The sequence below is a fragment of the Varanus komodoensis genome, unplaced genomic scaffold, assembly GCF_004798865.1.
Source record: "Varanus komodoensis strain SLA01 unplaced genomic scaffold, ASM479886v1 scaffold1, whole genome shotgun sequence".
NCBI classification, from domain to species: Eukaryota; Metazoa; Chordata; class Lepidosauria; order Squamata; family Varanidae; genus Varanus; species Varanus komodoensis.
Genome location: NW_025335268.1, coordinates 133,953,168 through 133,971,757, shown reverse-complemented (window position 1 = coordinate 133,971,757; position 18,590 = coordinate 133,953,168). Strand labels below are relative to the sequence as shown.

Genomic DNA, 18,590 nt, shown 5'->3' with positions numbered 1-18,590 from the left:
ACACTGTTCTGATGGGGTACAATCTGCAGTAATGACACATATGGCAGCTAAATGCAAACTCTGCTTAAGGAGGCCCTCCTTAAAATTCAGTCCTCAAACACATTAATACTTGCTAATGTAATTTGTTTTTTCACACTCAATTGCACAAAAGTATGTGCAATTAAGCAAAAAAATTATAGTAGTAAGTTTCAAGAGACCGAGATTACTTTCCCATTCCCAAAAAGGAATGATTTAGGTCAATATTTTCTCTTTGTAAAAGGTCAGGCCTCACTTGCTATTGCCAACTCAGAAACCTTTCTGCTCCTCAAAGCAACATCTCTGCCTTTTTATGGAAATCTCTCTACTCTCTAAGCTGCACCAGAAAATCGTTCATTCTCTTCAGGATTACTCGACAAATAAGGAAAATGACAAAACCTATGATAAACATTTTAACAGTGTTGACATTATAAACCAGTCTTCGCTGCCCCAACAACAGAGCCTGGCCAAACGATGACATCACTTGCTAATTATCTTTTCAGACCTCCCCTAATAGTTTTGCTCCCAAGGAAGGATTCAGAGAAGCAAAAACTACAGAATCAGAGAAGCCTACTTCTTCTGGAGTGATCACAATCAAGCTTTATCAAAAATGTTTGAGTTTCACAACCATTACTCTCACATCTGTTGTTGTCACCAGAATCTTTATGTGAAAAAGTTGTCTATATAAGAAGGAAAAGCTATATCCCAAAATCCATTTTTGACCACTGTGATGTTATTCTCTTCTGGTAACTTTAGCTAGAAGTGATCATGAGCCAAAGTAAAATAGGACTTCAGTGACTGTTGCAGTTGTGGAAAGTAGGGTACTTTCTGGATTATGTGATACAACTAAGTGGAACATTGTACTACAAAACAATCAATTCCTACATATCCCTATGTACTTTCAGCTGACATCCAGAGTAGAGGTAGTCAGTACAGTGACTGTGGGTACCAGTGCCTTCTCAGGTCTCTTTGTTAGTACCGTTTTTCAAACTAACAGTTTATTATGAGCAGTTGGGATTGCTTGGTTAAAAGAAAGTGAGGGCCTCCAGCTGCTCCTAGCTTCATTTCCTATTAAGGTTTCTGGGTTACACATGGGGTTTAGAGATAGTCTCAGGAAATAAAGATGGCTGGTGGCAGCAGGTTGATGTTTTTCTCCACAATGCATCCAGTTGTGATGGTGCCCAAAAGAAGTTGCCTATACCTCACCCACAGCATGACACATTATCTATTATATGCAGCCAAGCCATATGAACATCTTCTCTGTTCTTCAGACAAAGACCAACAACTGGCATTCTTAAAACCCCAATATCTACTAATGGAAGTGAAAAAAACCAGACAGATTTATTTTATTTTATTTATTTTTCGATTTATATCCTGCCTTTTTCCTACAAAGGGGTCAAGGCAGCTTACATCTCCTCCTCCATCTTATCCCCACAACAACAACCCTGTGAGGTAGGTTGGGCTGAGAGTCTGTGACTGGCCCAAAGTCACCCAGTTGACTCCATGGCTTAGCGGGGACTAGAACCCAGACCGTCTGAGTCCCAGTCCCATGCTCTTAACCACTACACCACACTGGCTCTCGATGACAAGACCATGGCAGAAACCAAGCATTACCAAGGCCCAGCCAAAAGAGTTTGCCACCTACAGCTCTTAGCTCTTAGCTGTAGGTTCTTCATCTCAGTGAGGATCTATCGTTCAACTTGAACAATAAACCTTCCTTCTTTCAGACTTTTCCTTTCCTATAACAAACTTCCAATTCAAAGTGTTCTTTGCTAGAAAGATTGTTTGCTGCCAATGTATTGCCAATTCCATTCTTGTGTCTATTTTATCAAGGGGCCGTATATCATCAGTCATACCATCACGGGTTCATTTACTTGTCCATTTCTAATGGGATATATGCCATCATTTGCCATGAATGACTTTCTGCAATGACTTTAAGACCAAAAGATTAGTCTTTATGAAAAGAGATTTAAACTGGTGGGGAAATATGTCAGTTGTCTGTAGCAGACCATGAATCTACATTGCTCCAACAAATATAAGCTTCAAAAGGAAAGTCCTAGGTGAAAATACAGAATGAGTGAATAAAAACAAATTTGATACAGGGGAACATAGAATCAACATTTCTTGAAATTTCTTTCTTACAAAAGAAAGCTTGAAGTGTTTCTTTATGCAACTGATTTTATTACACCTATTCATTTACTTTATAAATCTATACCTGGTCTTGGGACTGGAATATCTGGTGTGATCTCTTCTCCAAGATGAATATACCTGGAGAATAAGATTAACATCTAAGGACTTCCTCTGAGTGCCTCTTGCAAGAGAAACTCAGAGGCTGGCAACAAGGTGGTGCCCCTCCAACAATGGAATGATGTCACCACTGAGGCCCAACCTTACCATAATTTGGGGGCCAGGATAAGACAGTCTGTTTTTCCTAGATATGTAATGGAACTTAACAGGTCTAGTTCTGAATTAAAAATGTTTTACTGGTCAAATTACATTTTAACTAGTCAAACTATAACTGCTATTTGTTGTAATTGCAAATTACATTTCATTTTGAATACTGGAAAAAATATGCTGCTTTATTTATTTTCTTTCTATATTGCCCCATGGCCAATGCTCTCTGGCAGTTTCATTGTATCGTGGTTCATGTTTTTATAAACAATTGTGAACTTCCCATGGAGCTTCTGCTACTGGACAGTACAAAAATGAAATACATTAATCAACATAATCATTGGTACCTTGAGAGAAGTACATCACACCAACAGCTATTGGAATCTGATTTGATTCTATATTCATTTGCAGTTTCAACAATATTCACTATGTAACTCACTGTGTGACTCCTCTGAGGCTTTTTGCCCACTCTGTAAACCACAAGAACCTTCTCCATGTATTTATGATATATATGTACTTATGTCCACATTATAGCACATACATCTGATGAATATGTCATGCAAAAGTTAGATTCATAGTATCTCTCACACACAGAACAGCCTTCAAAATCACCTCATAATATGTAGGCACGTGCACTTATGCTGCTGCTGATGAATCTAGTCTCAAGTAAGAGGCACTACTCTTTCCTCACAAGGAAAGACTGTGACAACTGCTGCCAAACTCTTAAACATTAAAAAAAAAATGAAAATGGTAGTAACCTTTCTCTTTCCATCTTAACACAACCCATGCTGCCATTCCAGAACAAGTTTTCATAAGGAACAAAACCTTGATGTATGAGTAGGCAATACAAATAACCTAGATCAAATCTAATCTATTTGTGGCAGTGGTTCCCTTTAGCTGCATGTATAGATGCCTGCAGACTGATAATGCCCACAACTGCAATTGCTCAAGTGTTTCACTGGTGTTCTAGTCTGTGAGTCATTTAGTTAGTAGGTCACGAGAAGGGTAACAATTCTCTGGTTGTGCAGGCATTTGAGTCAACTGCTCTGCCAATTACTCTGCTGGCTGGCAGCTATGGAAAGAGTGCTGAAGTTCTGAACAATGACCACATTGGTCCTTGTTGAAAGAATGGCTTGCAAAGGAATCTTCTGAATAGCTGTCTGTCTAGCTTGCCATTGTGGTATACACAGGATGTAGTACTGGGGACTGGGAAATCGGGGCGGGGGGGGGCACTCTTGGCCAAGGAGACATCTTTGGAGAAATTGTGTCAAGCATCTATTTGAGCCTGACCCTCAGTAAAAATGAGACAAATACTAAGTAGATAGTAAAATATCCTGCTAACAGAGAAGAATTTTGGGGATGGGCATTACTGGTATACACATCTAAAAAATTATTTAATCCTTCATTCATTCATCTGAACAAACTGCCAGTTTTGCCCATTGATAAAGGGTTTAAATTCAAGTCATAAATATTTGTTTGACAAAACACATCAGTGGAAATCATAAGTGCTGAGAGAGACTAACATAAAAAGCACTCTCCAGAAGAAATGCCCAAGAATTAATCAGAGGGCATTAATTAATATGAAACTAATTGTGTGTCCACAAGAAAGCTTCTTAGGCTTGCTTATTTTCTATCAGTAGTCCTTTCCTCCCCACGTTACACAAAACCATTTCTGAAATTAGTGAGAGATGCAAAAGCATAGCAATCTATCATTTGAGGAAAAACTGCTTAGGTAAACTCTAGATTTTGGCCATGTCTTAGCTAATGTTTTGCATCTGAGCTCACATTTGCATGGATCTAGGCCTGATCTTCAAAATTTGTGTGGCCACAGTAGGACTGCACTGCAACCTGGATCAGATATGGCATTTTTACAGTCAATATACACGTCACACGCTTTTTAGACAAAACTTGTTGCACAATTCCTTTTATTCAGGGTCAGCCAAATACATTTTGCTGCTTGGTGTCCCTTCCCTATTCCATACACAAACACCGGGTGAATGTGGTGACATCCCTCTTTGGAACAGCCTACATGCTGCAGCCCACTTGGTGCCCAATTTGCCATCTCTGTGGTGCCAGGTTAAGGCAGCCCTCTTTGAGGACTGATATGATTATTCCGGTACCTTCTTTTATTCTTGGTCAGGTCTTTTTATTGTCTTTTAATGTTCTTTTATGCTACTTTATTTAATCTTTGATTCTTGTTAATATTTTAATCTAGAACTTTTAGCTACAGGTGGTATAGAAATGTAATAATAAAAAGACGATGAAGACAAAGAAGACCGGCAAATCAATCTTTCTTCAACATTGGTGTGGGGAAAGCATGTTCCATCACAACTGAAGACTACAGGTGAGCTTAATGAACATAGGGTAGGCTGTGTGGTGAGCCAGGGTTCCTCCTTTGAACATTCAAAACCCACATATCATCTTCCTTGCAAAGCAGCCTTTATTGACCAAAAGCACAAATCACCCATAACGAATCTGAGCATGCCCACAGCAGTTTGTTGTACCCAATGTAGTAATCGCCTCCACAAATTCTCCTTACGAGTATGCCTGGCCCCATCTCTTCAGGAGGGGCCTTCCGAAAGTGAGCATGCCTCTTCTCTGCACATCGACCCTCTATTTGGGCTGCCCTCCTCTGCTGACACTACATCATGGTGTCAAGAGCTTCGGGCTGCTTGGCCTGTGTCTAAGAAATGCCCCTCCTGCCAGTTGTACATCTTGCTTATATCCAGGAACTGGCTGCCCACCTGGGTATTCTGGCGTTGAGATAAGTGCCTCTGCTTCTTTAATCTCAGTGCCTCGCCATGACCCAAGCTCCCAAACTCTCCCTGGTTCTGCTTCTCATTCTGATTCTTCTGAAACCCAGCCAGCAGTCCTAATAATGAATGCCCAAAGCAGTCACCTTTCTCACTCCCTACAGGCTGCTTGGCACAGAGCTCCTTCCTCCAGCACCATGCTGTCACCTCCCAGCCTTTGCCACTTGCTCATATTGCAAAAAAAATGGGTGAGAGACAAATGCAACACACTACAAAGGCACAACTTGTTGCCTTCCAGTTTTGTTGGGCAGAAGCTCCCATCATTTCCATCCAGCTTGGGTATTGGAATGTGCCAGGGGAAAGTGGATCTAGGACATACAAATGAGGGCATTGGTGCCATTGTAACCAAACCACTGATCTGATGGAGCAGGACTTAATTTTTGCAATTGCAGCTCTAAGCTTCAGCTTCTGCATTCACAGAATACCACCACCTGGCTTCATTTCCGCACAGGGATGTCGAAAAGTTTAATTAAGGAATTGCTATAAAGCTTTTGGCAGAAATGATAAACATTATAAGAGCAGGTGCAGAACGCTCAAGCATATCCACAGCATTCAGGCAGAACTGTCAGGGGGCCTGGCGAAGGTATTTCACAGCGTCAATTCACTTTTTTGGAAGGTCTTCAGCCTGGCCATCCTCATCTCTTGTTTACATATACAGGGAGTACAGAGGATTCTTTGGCCATCCAGCTGAGATATTCTTCCCAAGTCTAGCAGAGTCACATTGGCATGGAGTTATTTATTTGGTCCCTCAAAAACCAGAAAAACAGAGCAGCTTTCATCTGGACTGTCAGAAACTCATTTAAACACTTGCCTGGGGATTGACAAGGTTTAAGAATGTTTGGGTGAGACAGTAATGCATTTTTTTTAATCACATGCCTCTCTTTTCCCAATTACAGCCGATTACTTGATTGATGGGCACTTCAGAAAAGCAGTAATATCAAATCTGCACTCCACAAAAGTCTCAGATGGCTCACAGTAGTTCTCATAAATCTGTATATAAATGCATGTTATCTAAACAAGAAATACTTGAGGTATGTGGACAAAAGGTCAAAGGGTCTGCCAATTCAAAGAGAGGGGGAAAAGTATTTAAAGATACCAAATTGCAAAGTGGCTTTTCAATTGCAAGGTCCTAATTGAATTGATTCAAAAGTGACAAGCATTTTCAAGAACAAAACTAATGCATCTTGGTTTCTGTGGCATAATAAATTTCAGAGGAGTAATCTCCTAAAGACCCATAATATGTTAACAAATATATTAAAGTATAGGCTTTCATGGGCAGAGAGCCCACTTCTTCAGATGAATGAGGAGACTTTGTTTCAGAAATGTTAAGAAAGCTTCTTGTTCAGGAACTGAACAAGGTGCCCCCTTGAAGTATTAGCCCACAGCTCTGATTACCCTGAGCTATCATGGCCGATAGGAAGCGGAAAACATCTGGAGAGCACCAGTTTGGGAACGGCTGCTGTACATGTAATACACAGGATGAAAGGGGAGTATTTTCCCTGGAAAAATATCCTCCCATTCTGCAATTGCATCTCTGGTGTAAACCTGCTATGTCTGGGAGAGTGTATTGGAGCATGGCAGAACAACCTATAGGGGTCAATCAACACTTAAGCCAGCACTTCTTCTCAAATAGCCTGTGCTGGGCAAATGACAATTCCAGTCTTCTCAGTAGGCCGTCCCAGCCTCTGGAACTCTCTGCAGTGGAATCTTGGTTGGCTTCTTATATTTTATCCTTCTGCTGGGAGGAAAAGGCAATTTTATTCCAGCAACCTGGGTGTAAACTGGTTTGTTGTTGAAGGAAGTTTTAACTGATTGGGTGCAGTCTATTTCCTTTTACTACTGTTTTTAATTAACTTCTTATGCTTTACTTTTACCTGCATTATTTATTATGGTTTTACTACTTTGAGTGCCATTTTTAGTAGAAAGGTGGAATATAATTTTGATAATAAAACAATAGTCAAGGGCCTGAACATCCAAAATGGTACTTCCCTTTAAAAGGGAAACATCAAGGCTCATGTTTGCAAAGAAAATTCTGAAAATGGTTTAAAATCAAATGAAGGGAATTGAACACAAAAATTAAGGAGTCTGGATTTGCCAGATCCAAGCCAAACAAGGTAGCAAGAATTAATTCTTTAAAGTTTTGTTATACTTTTATGTTAGTCTAACTTAAAATTGCTGAATATCTACTTTAACCTTTAAAGCCAAATGCATCACTTACAGATGTTGTAATAAAATAGTATTATCCAGCAGTCATAAAATGTGTTCTAACTCCCAAACCAATGTTTTATCGCATTTTTCAGCTTCTCTTCTTGCAAGGTGACAGGAAGGTTTTCTGCCATAGCCTTACACAGTACATGTGTTTAAGGCAATAAACCAACACACACACACACACACACACACACACACACACAGTGACTTAAATGACATAACAATCCATCATGGATAATCAGCTATAATGGGCTATCACATCATCTCAACCAATTGTGTTTTCAGAAGGGTGGCTTATTTTTCTTGTACCACCACTTGGGCAGGAGGAAGCAAAGCAACCAGTTCAAAGCCATCTGCATTACAGTCAACTACAACCACGTTCTCCTATGAGGGCAGGCAGGGAAGTGGAATGGTACCAGAGAAAAGGTGCACATGCTCAGTAGTTTTCTTCTTCCACATTAACTTACCACGAATCTATTTTTCCTACTGCTATATACTTTGCTATCCTGTTCCTAAGCCATCCTTCTTTTGGCAAAATAAAAACTAAAAAACCATGATGAGAAGGTTGGTCAGGTGTACTTTCAACCACATTTTCAGCCAGCTATTTGCCACAATTGGCTTAAGCTAGGAATGTCACTAGAGTGAAGTGGGTGATGCGAATGCTTCAGCTTCATTTCTGGAACTATGGATGCTGGTAATACCAGGACATGTGCAATTGTTTGTTGTAGCCTTAGGTGTACATATTCCTGGTCTTAGGTTCAAAGAGGTATTCCCAGTTTTGTTATTTATCTGTACAATGCAGTTTAATATACGTGTGCGCACACTAATGTCAACCAGTGCAACTCAGAAGTATTTCCTTGTTTCTTGTGTCTTATTTTTCCTTCTGCTGTTTTCCCACTCCCTTACCCAGTTCATTAGCATGTCATAATTCATCTATTTGAGAGGCATTACATGTTGCTGCACAGGTTATCTGTGGCCAAATAAACAAAGGACTTGAAAGGCACACCAAGAATGGAGGGGGGAAGGAGCTGTATTTACAATGGTGCCAGCTCCAGATTTTTATGACCTTTGGCCAGACACCCTCAATAGGCACCTTTCCTCCAGGTTTTCCCAGTGATATTTTCCTCACCTTTTCTTGCTCCTCCTCTTTTTAAGCATTGCTAACATTTGCTTAATAAATAGAGAGCCAGGGAGCAGGCAGGCAGTAGTATCCACTGCTCTTCTCACCACCACCATCTGGGTATGAGAAGCAGGTGAAAGAAAAAGAGGCAATGGGGAAAAAGCACAACAAACTCCAGGGGACTACTGTCTTTGTGGTGTGGGCCCTCAGCAGGCACCCAACCATGTCTTAATTTGTAGGAAGATAATTAATTCATATCTCACATTATTAGGTCAAATGCATCCATAATATCTTTGGCAGTTTGACATCTGAAACAGTTTATCAGTTGCAAAATTGAGCCAAAAGTATCCAAGTGTAAATGTAACACAGAATAGCCACAGCTTTTCCCATTTGTATCAAATGGATAGAAGAGTCATGATGTTCATTGATATAATCTTTAAATCTCCCATTGGTTAAATTAGGTTTCTTATTGATTAGTCAGCAGGCACTTGGGCCAGATTCTGTGCCAGTTTTATACAATCTCATTTTAGATAGACTGCACAGGTCATAAAACAATTATCATTCCCACTGCAGCCGGAGTGAGGGTTTAGCCTTATTTACTGCTCAGGCTAAATAATGTGACACCCTCTGGTAAGGAGCTGCACGCTGTTCATCAATCCATGATTTTAATACACTTTTAGAAATGTGGAAAACCTCCATAAATTTTTGAGCAGGAAAGGCTGGCCAAAGTGTAAGACCTTATATTAAAAGTCTCAGTCTTATTTTTAAAAGTCTCCATGCAACATAATTGCATAGAAATTGAATAATTTCAAACATCCTTAGAGCACTGAGTCAATTTTCAGCCTTGGGATATAGGTCAATGATACTCATTCTGTATTGAATAAATGTATGCACAAAATCTTAAGTGGTTTGCCTGAGGCCATGATAGCAGAGTTTGTGCTGAAAGTTCAGAAACTGACTAGTCAGCAACTACCAGTAAAGTCCAGAATTTTATTTCAGAAGTGTACTAAGTATATCTACTAAGGCTATGAACAACAAAAGGTTCTCTGGGTGCTGTAAAACAACAATTTAAACCATCAAATAATCAAGATAATAAGACTAATACAGCATGAAACCTGCAACAGAGGAAAAAATCAATGTAGCAAATTTACCACAGCACCAAAAGTTTCAAAGACTTTAAGATTTCAAGTTTTAAGATTATTCACTCCCAAGTTAGTTGATATAGGATTGAAGCATTAAAATCTTAGAAAAATAAAAAGTTCTTCACCTTGCAATAAAAAGATCACAAAGTGAAACAAAAAGACTGCAAAGTGAACACTTCAAGAGCTTATACTCAAGAAGTCATGCAACAATAATAGGGTTGAATTAACCCTATAATAGCCTTAGAATAATAGGGTTGGTTCAAATTTCACCTTACTCCAGCTTCAGGCTAAGTTCACCAACTACAAAATAAATGTAGTGATCTACTTTAGAGTGTTTGTAGGGTGCCCTAAAGTCCTATACTAAACAATGGCCAGGTTTACACATTACAACAGGCAATTCTGCACTGCATTTCCAACATGCACAGTTCAGAGATTGTGTTAGCCTAACTTTTCTTTTGAGATAATTCCATCATGAGGGTGCTACCACAGAAGAGTCCCTGTTTTGCAGTACCACAAACCAAGACACTCCTGATGGTGGGGCATGAAACAGAGCCTCAAAATTACAATCAGCAAGGCAGGCTCATAAAAGATATCTGGGTGCTCAGCCATAGAAGACTTTATGCATTAGTATGCCTGACTAGATAATTTCTTCTATCATTCTGATTGTATAAATAGCCATTGCAGTACAGCAATCAACCAAACAAACAGTTAAGTTGCAATATCTGAGTTGCAATAATTTGCATATAGCTAGTGGATCCCTCTTTAGTTACCAGGCAGGTATATCACTGGAGGTTGGCTTGTTACCAGAGTGTACTTATTCCATATAGAACCACTGGATACATAATGTATATATCAAATGTTAAAGCAGCCTGTATTCACTAATTCTGGAGCTCTTTTTCCCCAAGTGCATTCATACTTGTACACGGGTGTGATGAAACCATATTACAAACTGTTACCCATCTTTCTCACCTTTAATTTACTGCTAAGCCAGTAATAGTTTGCATTAGGTACGAGGCCACAGCTAGACAAGAAGATATGGCAGGAGGAAGTTGTAAATGAAATACCCTTAAGACCCAAACATATTTAAACAAGACAGCAGTGAGAGACTGAAAATCCATGAAGCATAGTAACATTCTGAGCATTTGTTATTGCCTATTAAAAGAGAAAAAAGGATGATGTAGGAATATGTTTACCAAAGGGATAGCTTATATCAAATTTTAGTAAGTGTAGAAACTACATTGTTTAAAAAAGGCTACTTTGGGGAGGCTTGTGGTGAGAGATAGAAATCTTTTAGCACACCAATTTATCTTAAGCCATCTTCTCCTAAAAAAGAGTATTTTATAAAAGCTCAGGGAGCCTTCCTAGCTAATGTGGCAGGATAAAAAGGGTGATAGATAAATAAATGAAATGAAATAAAATAAAATGAAACACACACACAAACGTGCCATAATTCAGTGACAGAGCACATACTGCATAGGTGCAAGACCCAGTTTCAACCCAGACATCTGTGGTCGGAAAGCTGCTAGCATCAGAGCTAATAAAAGCTCTGCCCAAGGTCATGAAGAGCTATTCTCCATCACAGCAGATAGCATAAGACTAGAATACTGATAAGGCAATTCCAAATGTGCATATAACATGAAAATAGTTCATACCTTGGCATATAAAATCTTTCATCAGTGTTGACAGCACCTGCTAGAGATCTCCCCAAATTCCCTCTAAGGGACTGGAAAAGAAAGGAAATAGTTATTAAACACTTTTAAACTTCTAAAGACGCATTTTGACAGCGCTTATCATAATGAACAAAACAAATCCTTGTTTTACTGATTATGACTGCAGAATCTCATTTGAGAAACGTCTCTCCCTACTGAATGAAGCAATGCTTCCCGTTACAAAGTACACGTAGACACAGACAGCTGATTCGTCTGTCACCAAATCAAGCTTTCAACAGTGAATGCAACTTCTGGATCCTGGCATTTATGTGGAATTATTAAACTCAGTAAGAGTTCGATTTTATCCATGGTCAGAAAGAAAGAAATCCTAGAACTCCCAGCCAGCTATCCTGGGCATGCTGGGCACTCTAAAGCTTTTTCTGCTAAACATACATAGAAATGTGCCCTAAAACAAAACATTTGAAAGCTAGAAATTTTATATAGCCCAATAACATAAACCCTCTAACGATGAAATATTGTCATCAGAAGATTTGTATTCTTAGCATTCCCTGGGCAATAAAGTGGTACAAAATGTCTAGGACTAGAAGTTTTGTTTGTTTTCAAATCACACATCCCCAGAGCATGGAGCAGAATAATATCACAGCCTTCTTTAAAAGAAATGATGCTATCCACAGAAGCCTACCACTTCCCACTGTACATTCTTACATTATATTATGCTAACTGCCAAACAGTCTGACATTGTCTAAAAACACTATGCTCTGCTGAATGACTAATACTAGAAAACAACAGAATTTTTGCATGAGTTGTTTGATGGGTGTTGCATTTGTTTTCTAAGAATACAAACAGTTTAATTATAATACCCTTTGTGGGAACACTCAATGGACATATGTAAGCTAGTTTTTCTAATGGGTGGGAAAGCAAGTCAACACACTAATTTAAAAAGCTAATACTGCACTGAAAAAATGTGAAACAGAGTCTACAATTGCTCAATGCAGCTTCTGAACATAGCAGAGCTGAAAAAGCAAAATTGTAGCTATTGCAGATGACTTTACATGACTTTCTATGACTTGTATATACTGCTCAGCTATTTCTGTTTTGGGAATAAAGGTCTCCAAATTGTCCCTCTGTGATGCATAGAATTATGAAACGTGTACAATACCATCTCACAGCTTAAGCCTTTTTTTTCCTCTGGCGAAAGGGTATAATATGGATTAAGCAAGGAAAACGCCAAAGAATCAGGTCTTAGTAATAATGTCAGCTATGGATGCTATGGACATGAAATTGTTGTAGGTGCCAGTAGAAATGACTTGTCTGAGTATACCTTCACAGAAAGCTGACATCTTTTCCTGACAAGATGAATCAATTAGTATAATGCATGTCACCCTGAGGGCAGGATACAATAGGCACCAATTCACAGAGAAAAAACCTTTCTTCACCACTTTTATGTTAAAGTTGGTATACCTGAGCAAGAAGACAGATAAATTTGTTCAGTTTGAATTTTGGTGCAAACAGCTCAATTTTAAAACTAGTATATAAAATGGTACTCAATAATCCTTTGAAATTTACACTTCACTGAATATTGCAATAGGGTATGCCAATTAATGAAGATGAAACTCAAATACTTTGGCCACCTAATGAGAAGGAAGGACTCCCTGCAGAAGAGTCTAATGCTGGGAGCAATAGATGGCAAAAGAAGATGTTTTAGTAATCTTAGTCTATAAGAACACTGAAACACTTACAAGCTAAAATTAGTAGTTTTTACTCGCAACCTGAAAACCAGCACAGAATGTCTCCATTGATAGATGATGGCCATTAAAGAAACTGTGAAGGACCTGGCTCCAAGCCTAAGGGAGTCTTTTGAGGACAAGGTTGGAAAGGAGAACATTTATCCTGAGAGGGCCTTGTCTCACGCAGCCATGGGCCAGCTGGCTTTATCTTGGGCAAAACAGCAAGAGCTAGGAATCTCTCTCCAGAATACGTTCTATTGAATACACCACAAGCCTCTCCCTAGGCTGATTCTGGAACTGAATATGGAAAAGCTACCAGTCACAGTGTTACCAGAATATATTGGTGCAAATGCTATGTACAGTTTCGTTTTTCTGCAAGGAACTATCCATTCACCACTAATGTGCACTGTGAATATTGTGTGAGTTGCTTTATGGAAGGGATGAAAGGGTCCTATGTGACCCTCCAGATGTTTTAGTATACTATCATCCACATCCAGTATGGCCAATGGTCAGGGACAGTGGGTGTTGCAATCCAACAACATCTGGAGGGCTCAGTATTTCCTGCCCCTGCTTTACAGATATAAGGTATCTGTTCAGAAGGCTTATAACAGGACAAGAGGGATGAGAGAAGGACAATAAGGAAAGGAGATGGAAGTGACCATGTTTGGATCATCAAACAGATAAAGTATTACCATAAGTACGGAGGCAGGAATGTTTTCATATTTCTCATATTCTCCTGCTCTGACCAGGTTGCTTCATCTCAGCATTGTCACTTGGGAGAGGAAAGGTAGGTTTTGTCTGCTTTAGTAAGCAAGACAGCCTTGTCTTGACAGTTTGCTGAATGCAGGTTGCTAGCAATTCCAGCTCTGCATTTCAACTCAGCACAATAGACCATTCATCCTACTCAGATATACCATGAGTAATCAATAGTTTGGCTTATTTTTAATCTTTTTTCCTCCTTTTTTTTCTTTTTTTGGCAAACCAGCAAAGATTTAAGAATTAGAATAATTGGATTTCACAACACTAGTGGGCCTGTCAGTTACCTAAAGATAAAGCCTAGATAACTTCTTTGCCAGGAAAGCATGGCAGAGAGGGGAGAGATAACCATGTTTTGCATTGTATTACAGCAAGATACGTTAGTACGTTAGGGCTCAATGAACTTCACAAAGTTCACAAAAATATTTGTACCCTTCAACGTCCTAGGTATTAACCAGTTGCTCTTATATTCATAGACTTGCATATAGGAAAAAGGAAATTAAATGTAGTAAGAGAGTACATATTCATACTGCATCCAACATCCATTTCTATGTCTTGAATGGAATTTATTTTCCATTTACACATAGTGGCCAAAAGCTACACATAAGTGTTATTCTATGGACACACTTTTCACAGGTCGGACATTAGGCTTACACTAAAGTTCCACTTACACAAATAGAAGCTGGGAAATCAACAGTTTTGAGTTGCGCACATCTCACCTGTAAAGGCTTGACTCAACATTCATACTACATTAAAATGGACCTTCAGCAAAATACTGCAGATTTGTATGTGTCTAAAGTTTATTTTTTGACAGTGGAATACAGAGAAACAGATGTTGGCAATAAAATAGCTATGGGAATATAGTAAGGAATGCCTTCCTAAGTGACTACTCATTCTCTACCTTCCCCTGACAGTTATACACCAATTCATTCAGACAGAACTACACTCACATGCATTTTTGGAGGAGAAACAGGTTTCATACTTCCAACGGATTTGTGGAAACAAATGTACAATTCAACAGCAGGGAGCATAACAGAACAAAAATGCTAAGCAAACTAAAGGAAGTAGTATTATAGCACTGCTATACAGAAATTCTTCTCTTGGCACAGAAATAAAGTACTCACAAAGCCTCAACTTTTTTGTTGTATCCAATTTTTATGACACATAACATGTTTTACATTGAACCATAAGAAAACAGCAACTATGAAGTTTATAGAAAAGTAATTTGCATTAAGGTTTCATCTTAGGGCCTAAACTTAGGGCCAAGTTGTGAAAATAAATTCTATTTTGAGTTTTGCTTGACATTGACAGTACAAGCGGTATGGGTGCTGGCTATAATAAAAAGAGCACAGCAACATTCCAGATGCTATACAGATGCTACGCTACCATCCTAATGTGGAGGAGGTCCTAGGGCCAATCCTGAACACTCCAATTACATGGATCTCTAGTAGCAGAGTTGGACATTTCCATTCCATCTGCTTTTACCCATAATTATCTCAAAATATGCATTTAAATACCTATTAAATACCTAACTTAAGGAATGAAGATAGATATTTCATATATGTAAAATGCTGACAGCCACGCTGCAATGGTCAGGCAAGTGCAAATTCTTGTAAGTTACCAGATCCAGATCCACATTTTAGTTTAGATAAAAGGGATTTATACAGGATTTCACAAAGCATTCCTGCTTCCATTTATAAAATTCTCTCCTCTTGGAAGCTTAAAAGAAGGACACTGGTGTAACATGAACTGGCTTCTTGGGCCCCAGGGAGCAAGGGAAGGGTTAATTCCACAGCAAAGTTAATGTTATAATCCTGGTGCCAGCTTAGTGGGAATCTGGTGCTCAAGGTCTTGGGAGGCATCCTCCTCCCTTTGTGATATACTTTGGGAGATATCAGAAATTATGGCCTCAATGATGCCAGAGAGAACTGCAAGGACTGCACCTGGAGTAAATGGTTGGTCACAAGGGCAGGGGCATGGGTCACTGTCCCAGCTGACCAGGCTGTGGGAGGGATAAAGGCCAGAAAGGAAAGAGGGCTTTTTTTTTTCTTTCAGGAGGTTCCGCTATGCTGCCTGTTCAGTGTGTTGAGGAATGCTGTGATGTCCTGCACATCTTGATCCTGCAGAAGGTAGGACTTTAGGGTTAGCTTTGTTATTTTCCAGTCTAAGTGGGTCAACATGGCCCTGGGAATTGGGGTGTCTTAGTTGGCTGTAAACTGTACTGTTGCTGCTGTCCAACTCCCCCTTCCCCCTCCTTCCTTTCTTTTGCCTTGTTTTAATCCCTTTTAGATTGTATGCTTTAGCACTGTCCACTCCTATATTTTATCTTTTTAAATAAACTTGTTTGTTCCTCAAACTTAGGCAAACGTGCTGAATCCAGTGTCTTGTCTGGAGACGAAGGATCAGGGAAAGACTGAGTGGGATATTGCCCACTTGGCCAGGACAACAGGGAATTCCTGACAGCTTTCTGTCACAGCTGGGATTTTAGCTGTTATCAAGCCTTTATTTTTTTCAGCTATGTTAGTAGATCAGTACAGAGACCACATGTTTCCATGTTCCCAATAAAACCTGAATATTATATTGAATAACTTTTAAAAGATTATTACAGTATGCAAAAATAGGAAGCCTTCATTAAATATCCTCAGGACGAAGTTAATTGGGAGGACATTCAGAAAACCAACAATTGTGTAAATGGTATCTTTGTTCTGTGTTTAGAGTAATAAAGGGTGCAATCCAGACAGGGGTCCTGATGGGGTTAAAGTGCCTTTAACCCCACCTTTCCCAATGTGGTCCCAAACCAAATTACCCCTACTATACCTAGTTGATCCAAACCAACAAGTTTCCACAATTTCTAATTGCATCAGGCCTAGTTTAGTCCTCAGACTAATGAATAATAGTCCTCAGCATCATTTCCTACTAAAGAACTACCACTAGCACAGCAGCTTAAAATCTGAAGGCTTATAAAGCCTGCCTACATCAACAGGGAAACTCCCTTTTAAATGAATGAAAAATGTTAACCGATAGTTTTAATAGATATCATAAGCATTAGCTGAATATTTAAAACACCACCTACTTTGCATTAAAAATGTAGGTTTGCTATTTTTACAATTTCTGTAACCAGCAAAGTTAGTTCACATTTCTGTAAATTTTCTGTTTGCAATCCAGATTATCCAGGTATTTGAAAGTATGTTGGTTCCACAGAAATATGTAAAGCAGACAATATTACTTAGGCTAAATCCAAAGTTGCAGAGCTCTATAAGGATAGTTACAAAAGCGACTAAAATTTTCACCTGTTTCCTACAGTGTGGCTGTGAAACACATGCCTTTGCCCCTGAAAAACTACCTCCCTGTGACCCATTTCTCCAACATCCAAGCTTCACTTGTACAACCTTTGTACAACCTTCTAATCCTCGTTCCACTATTTCCGTAGCATCACTTTCCCCCACTTTTTGGGTAAACACTAATTTCACCTCTCTTTTGTTAGGTCTACTAGAACTAGTATAGAAATTCATGGCTGCCAGGTTTTGACATTTCATTGCCAGGTCAAAGAGATTTAATCCATGGGCAATTTTTCATTATTTGTACAAAATATTTTCACAAGTTGTTTTTTTCTTTTTTTCCTATTTGTTTGACTAAGTGCAAAATAAAATAAAATAATTCATATTACTGAATAAATATTACTGACATCTTGTAACATCTATAGCTGTATTTTGTACTAAAAAAATGTAGTTCATCTACTTTTTTCCTTGAGACCCAAGAAAGTGACAAGCAACAAAAGAATCAAACCCCTACATATATTTTAAAGAAGGAGACAGTAACAATTCTCTCTTCCTACGCATCATTTCAAGATTCATGCCTAAATGGAGTATTTGCTCCTCCTCTGCTATTCAGTTATTCTGGGCCCAAAGTGGAGGATGCATCAGTTTTCCAGCTCCAATGTTACTTAAGCTTTCCCTTCTAGTCAGACAGTCCTGTCACACACACAGTGTCCTTATCTTTTGGGGAAGCACAGTTACCTTTCTACCAGATGTACCTCTTCCTTAACCTCACCTGGTTTTCAAAAGTGCACAGCTGCTTTTATCGTGCTTGGTCTTTTAAATTCACCATGGCTCTGTTTTTATATCACCAATGATACAGATATTTAAACCAAATAAATCAGCGGATTAGTCTGCAAAATGTTTATATAAAAGCCATATCTCTTGGACTGATTAACTATATTCTCTATGTTTTATATTTCTGTCTTAGATGTGACAGGTTTTTCCCCCTATGAAAGGTGAAAAAGTAGCAGAGCAAAGATATACCTACAGTTGGCAGAAGCGACCTGAAATATTCTTCTCTATAGAAACCACCTGCATTAAATCATCATCTTACAAAAGGATCATATAACAAAAATCAGCAACTGTAAGACAAAGCGCTGCCCATTCTAGGCAGCGCCTATCCCACACTGCACTGCAGAGGAAGGGGGGATGGGTAGGAAGAAGCAGTGTGTGTGTCTCTATGACATGGCTACCAAATAGTACTGCCTATTTTGTGTGCAATGCAGCACCTGTGAAGACATAAGGTACTGAAAATTCTCAATTTTCACCTTAGTGCATACAAGCAATAAAGTGTTTGTTTTAAAATAACATCCACTTTGTATTTTATCTTTTGATTGGCAATAGAATAAATCATTGCAGAAGCAGCACTGTGTAATTCTCTCTGCCATTAACATTCAGTATAGAGATGAACAGTTTGTAGTCCTCCAGATG

The 18,590-nt window shown here is 39.0% G+C and overlaps 1 protein-coding gene across 4 annotated transcripts in view; it reads right to left on the bottom strand.

Moving 5' to 3' along the window:
• RAP1A (RAP1A, member of RAS oncogene family) overlaps window positions 1-18,590 on the bottom strand; it is a 106,777-nt gene that overhangs the window by 36,505 nt on the left and 51,682 nt on the right. For all 4 annotated transcript variants that reach the window (XM_044447136.1, XM_044447147.1, XM_044447162.1 and 1 more), the window contains exon 2: window positions 11,342-11,412. The gene's annotated coding sequence lies outside the window, so the exon portion shown is untranslated. The remainder of the gene's footprint in view (window positions 1-11,341; window positions 11,413-18,590) is intronic.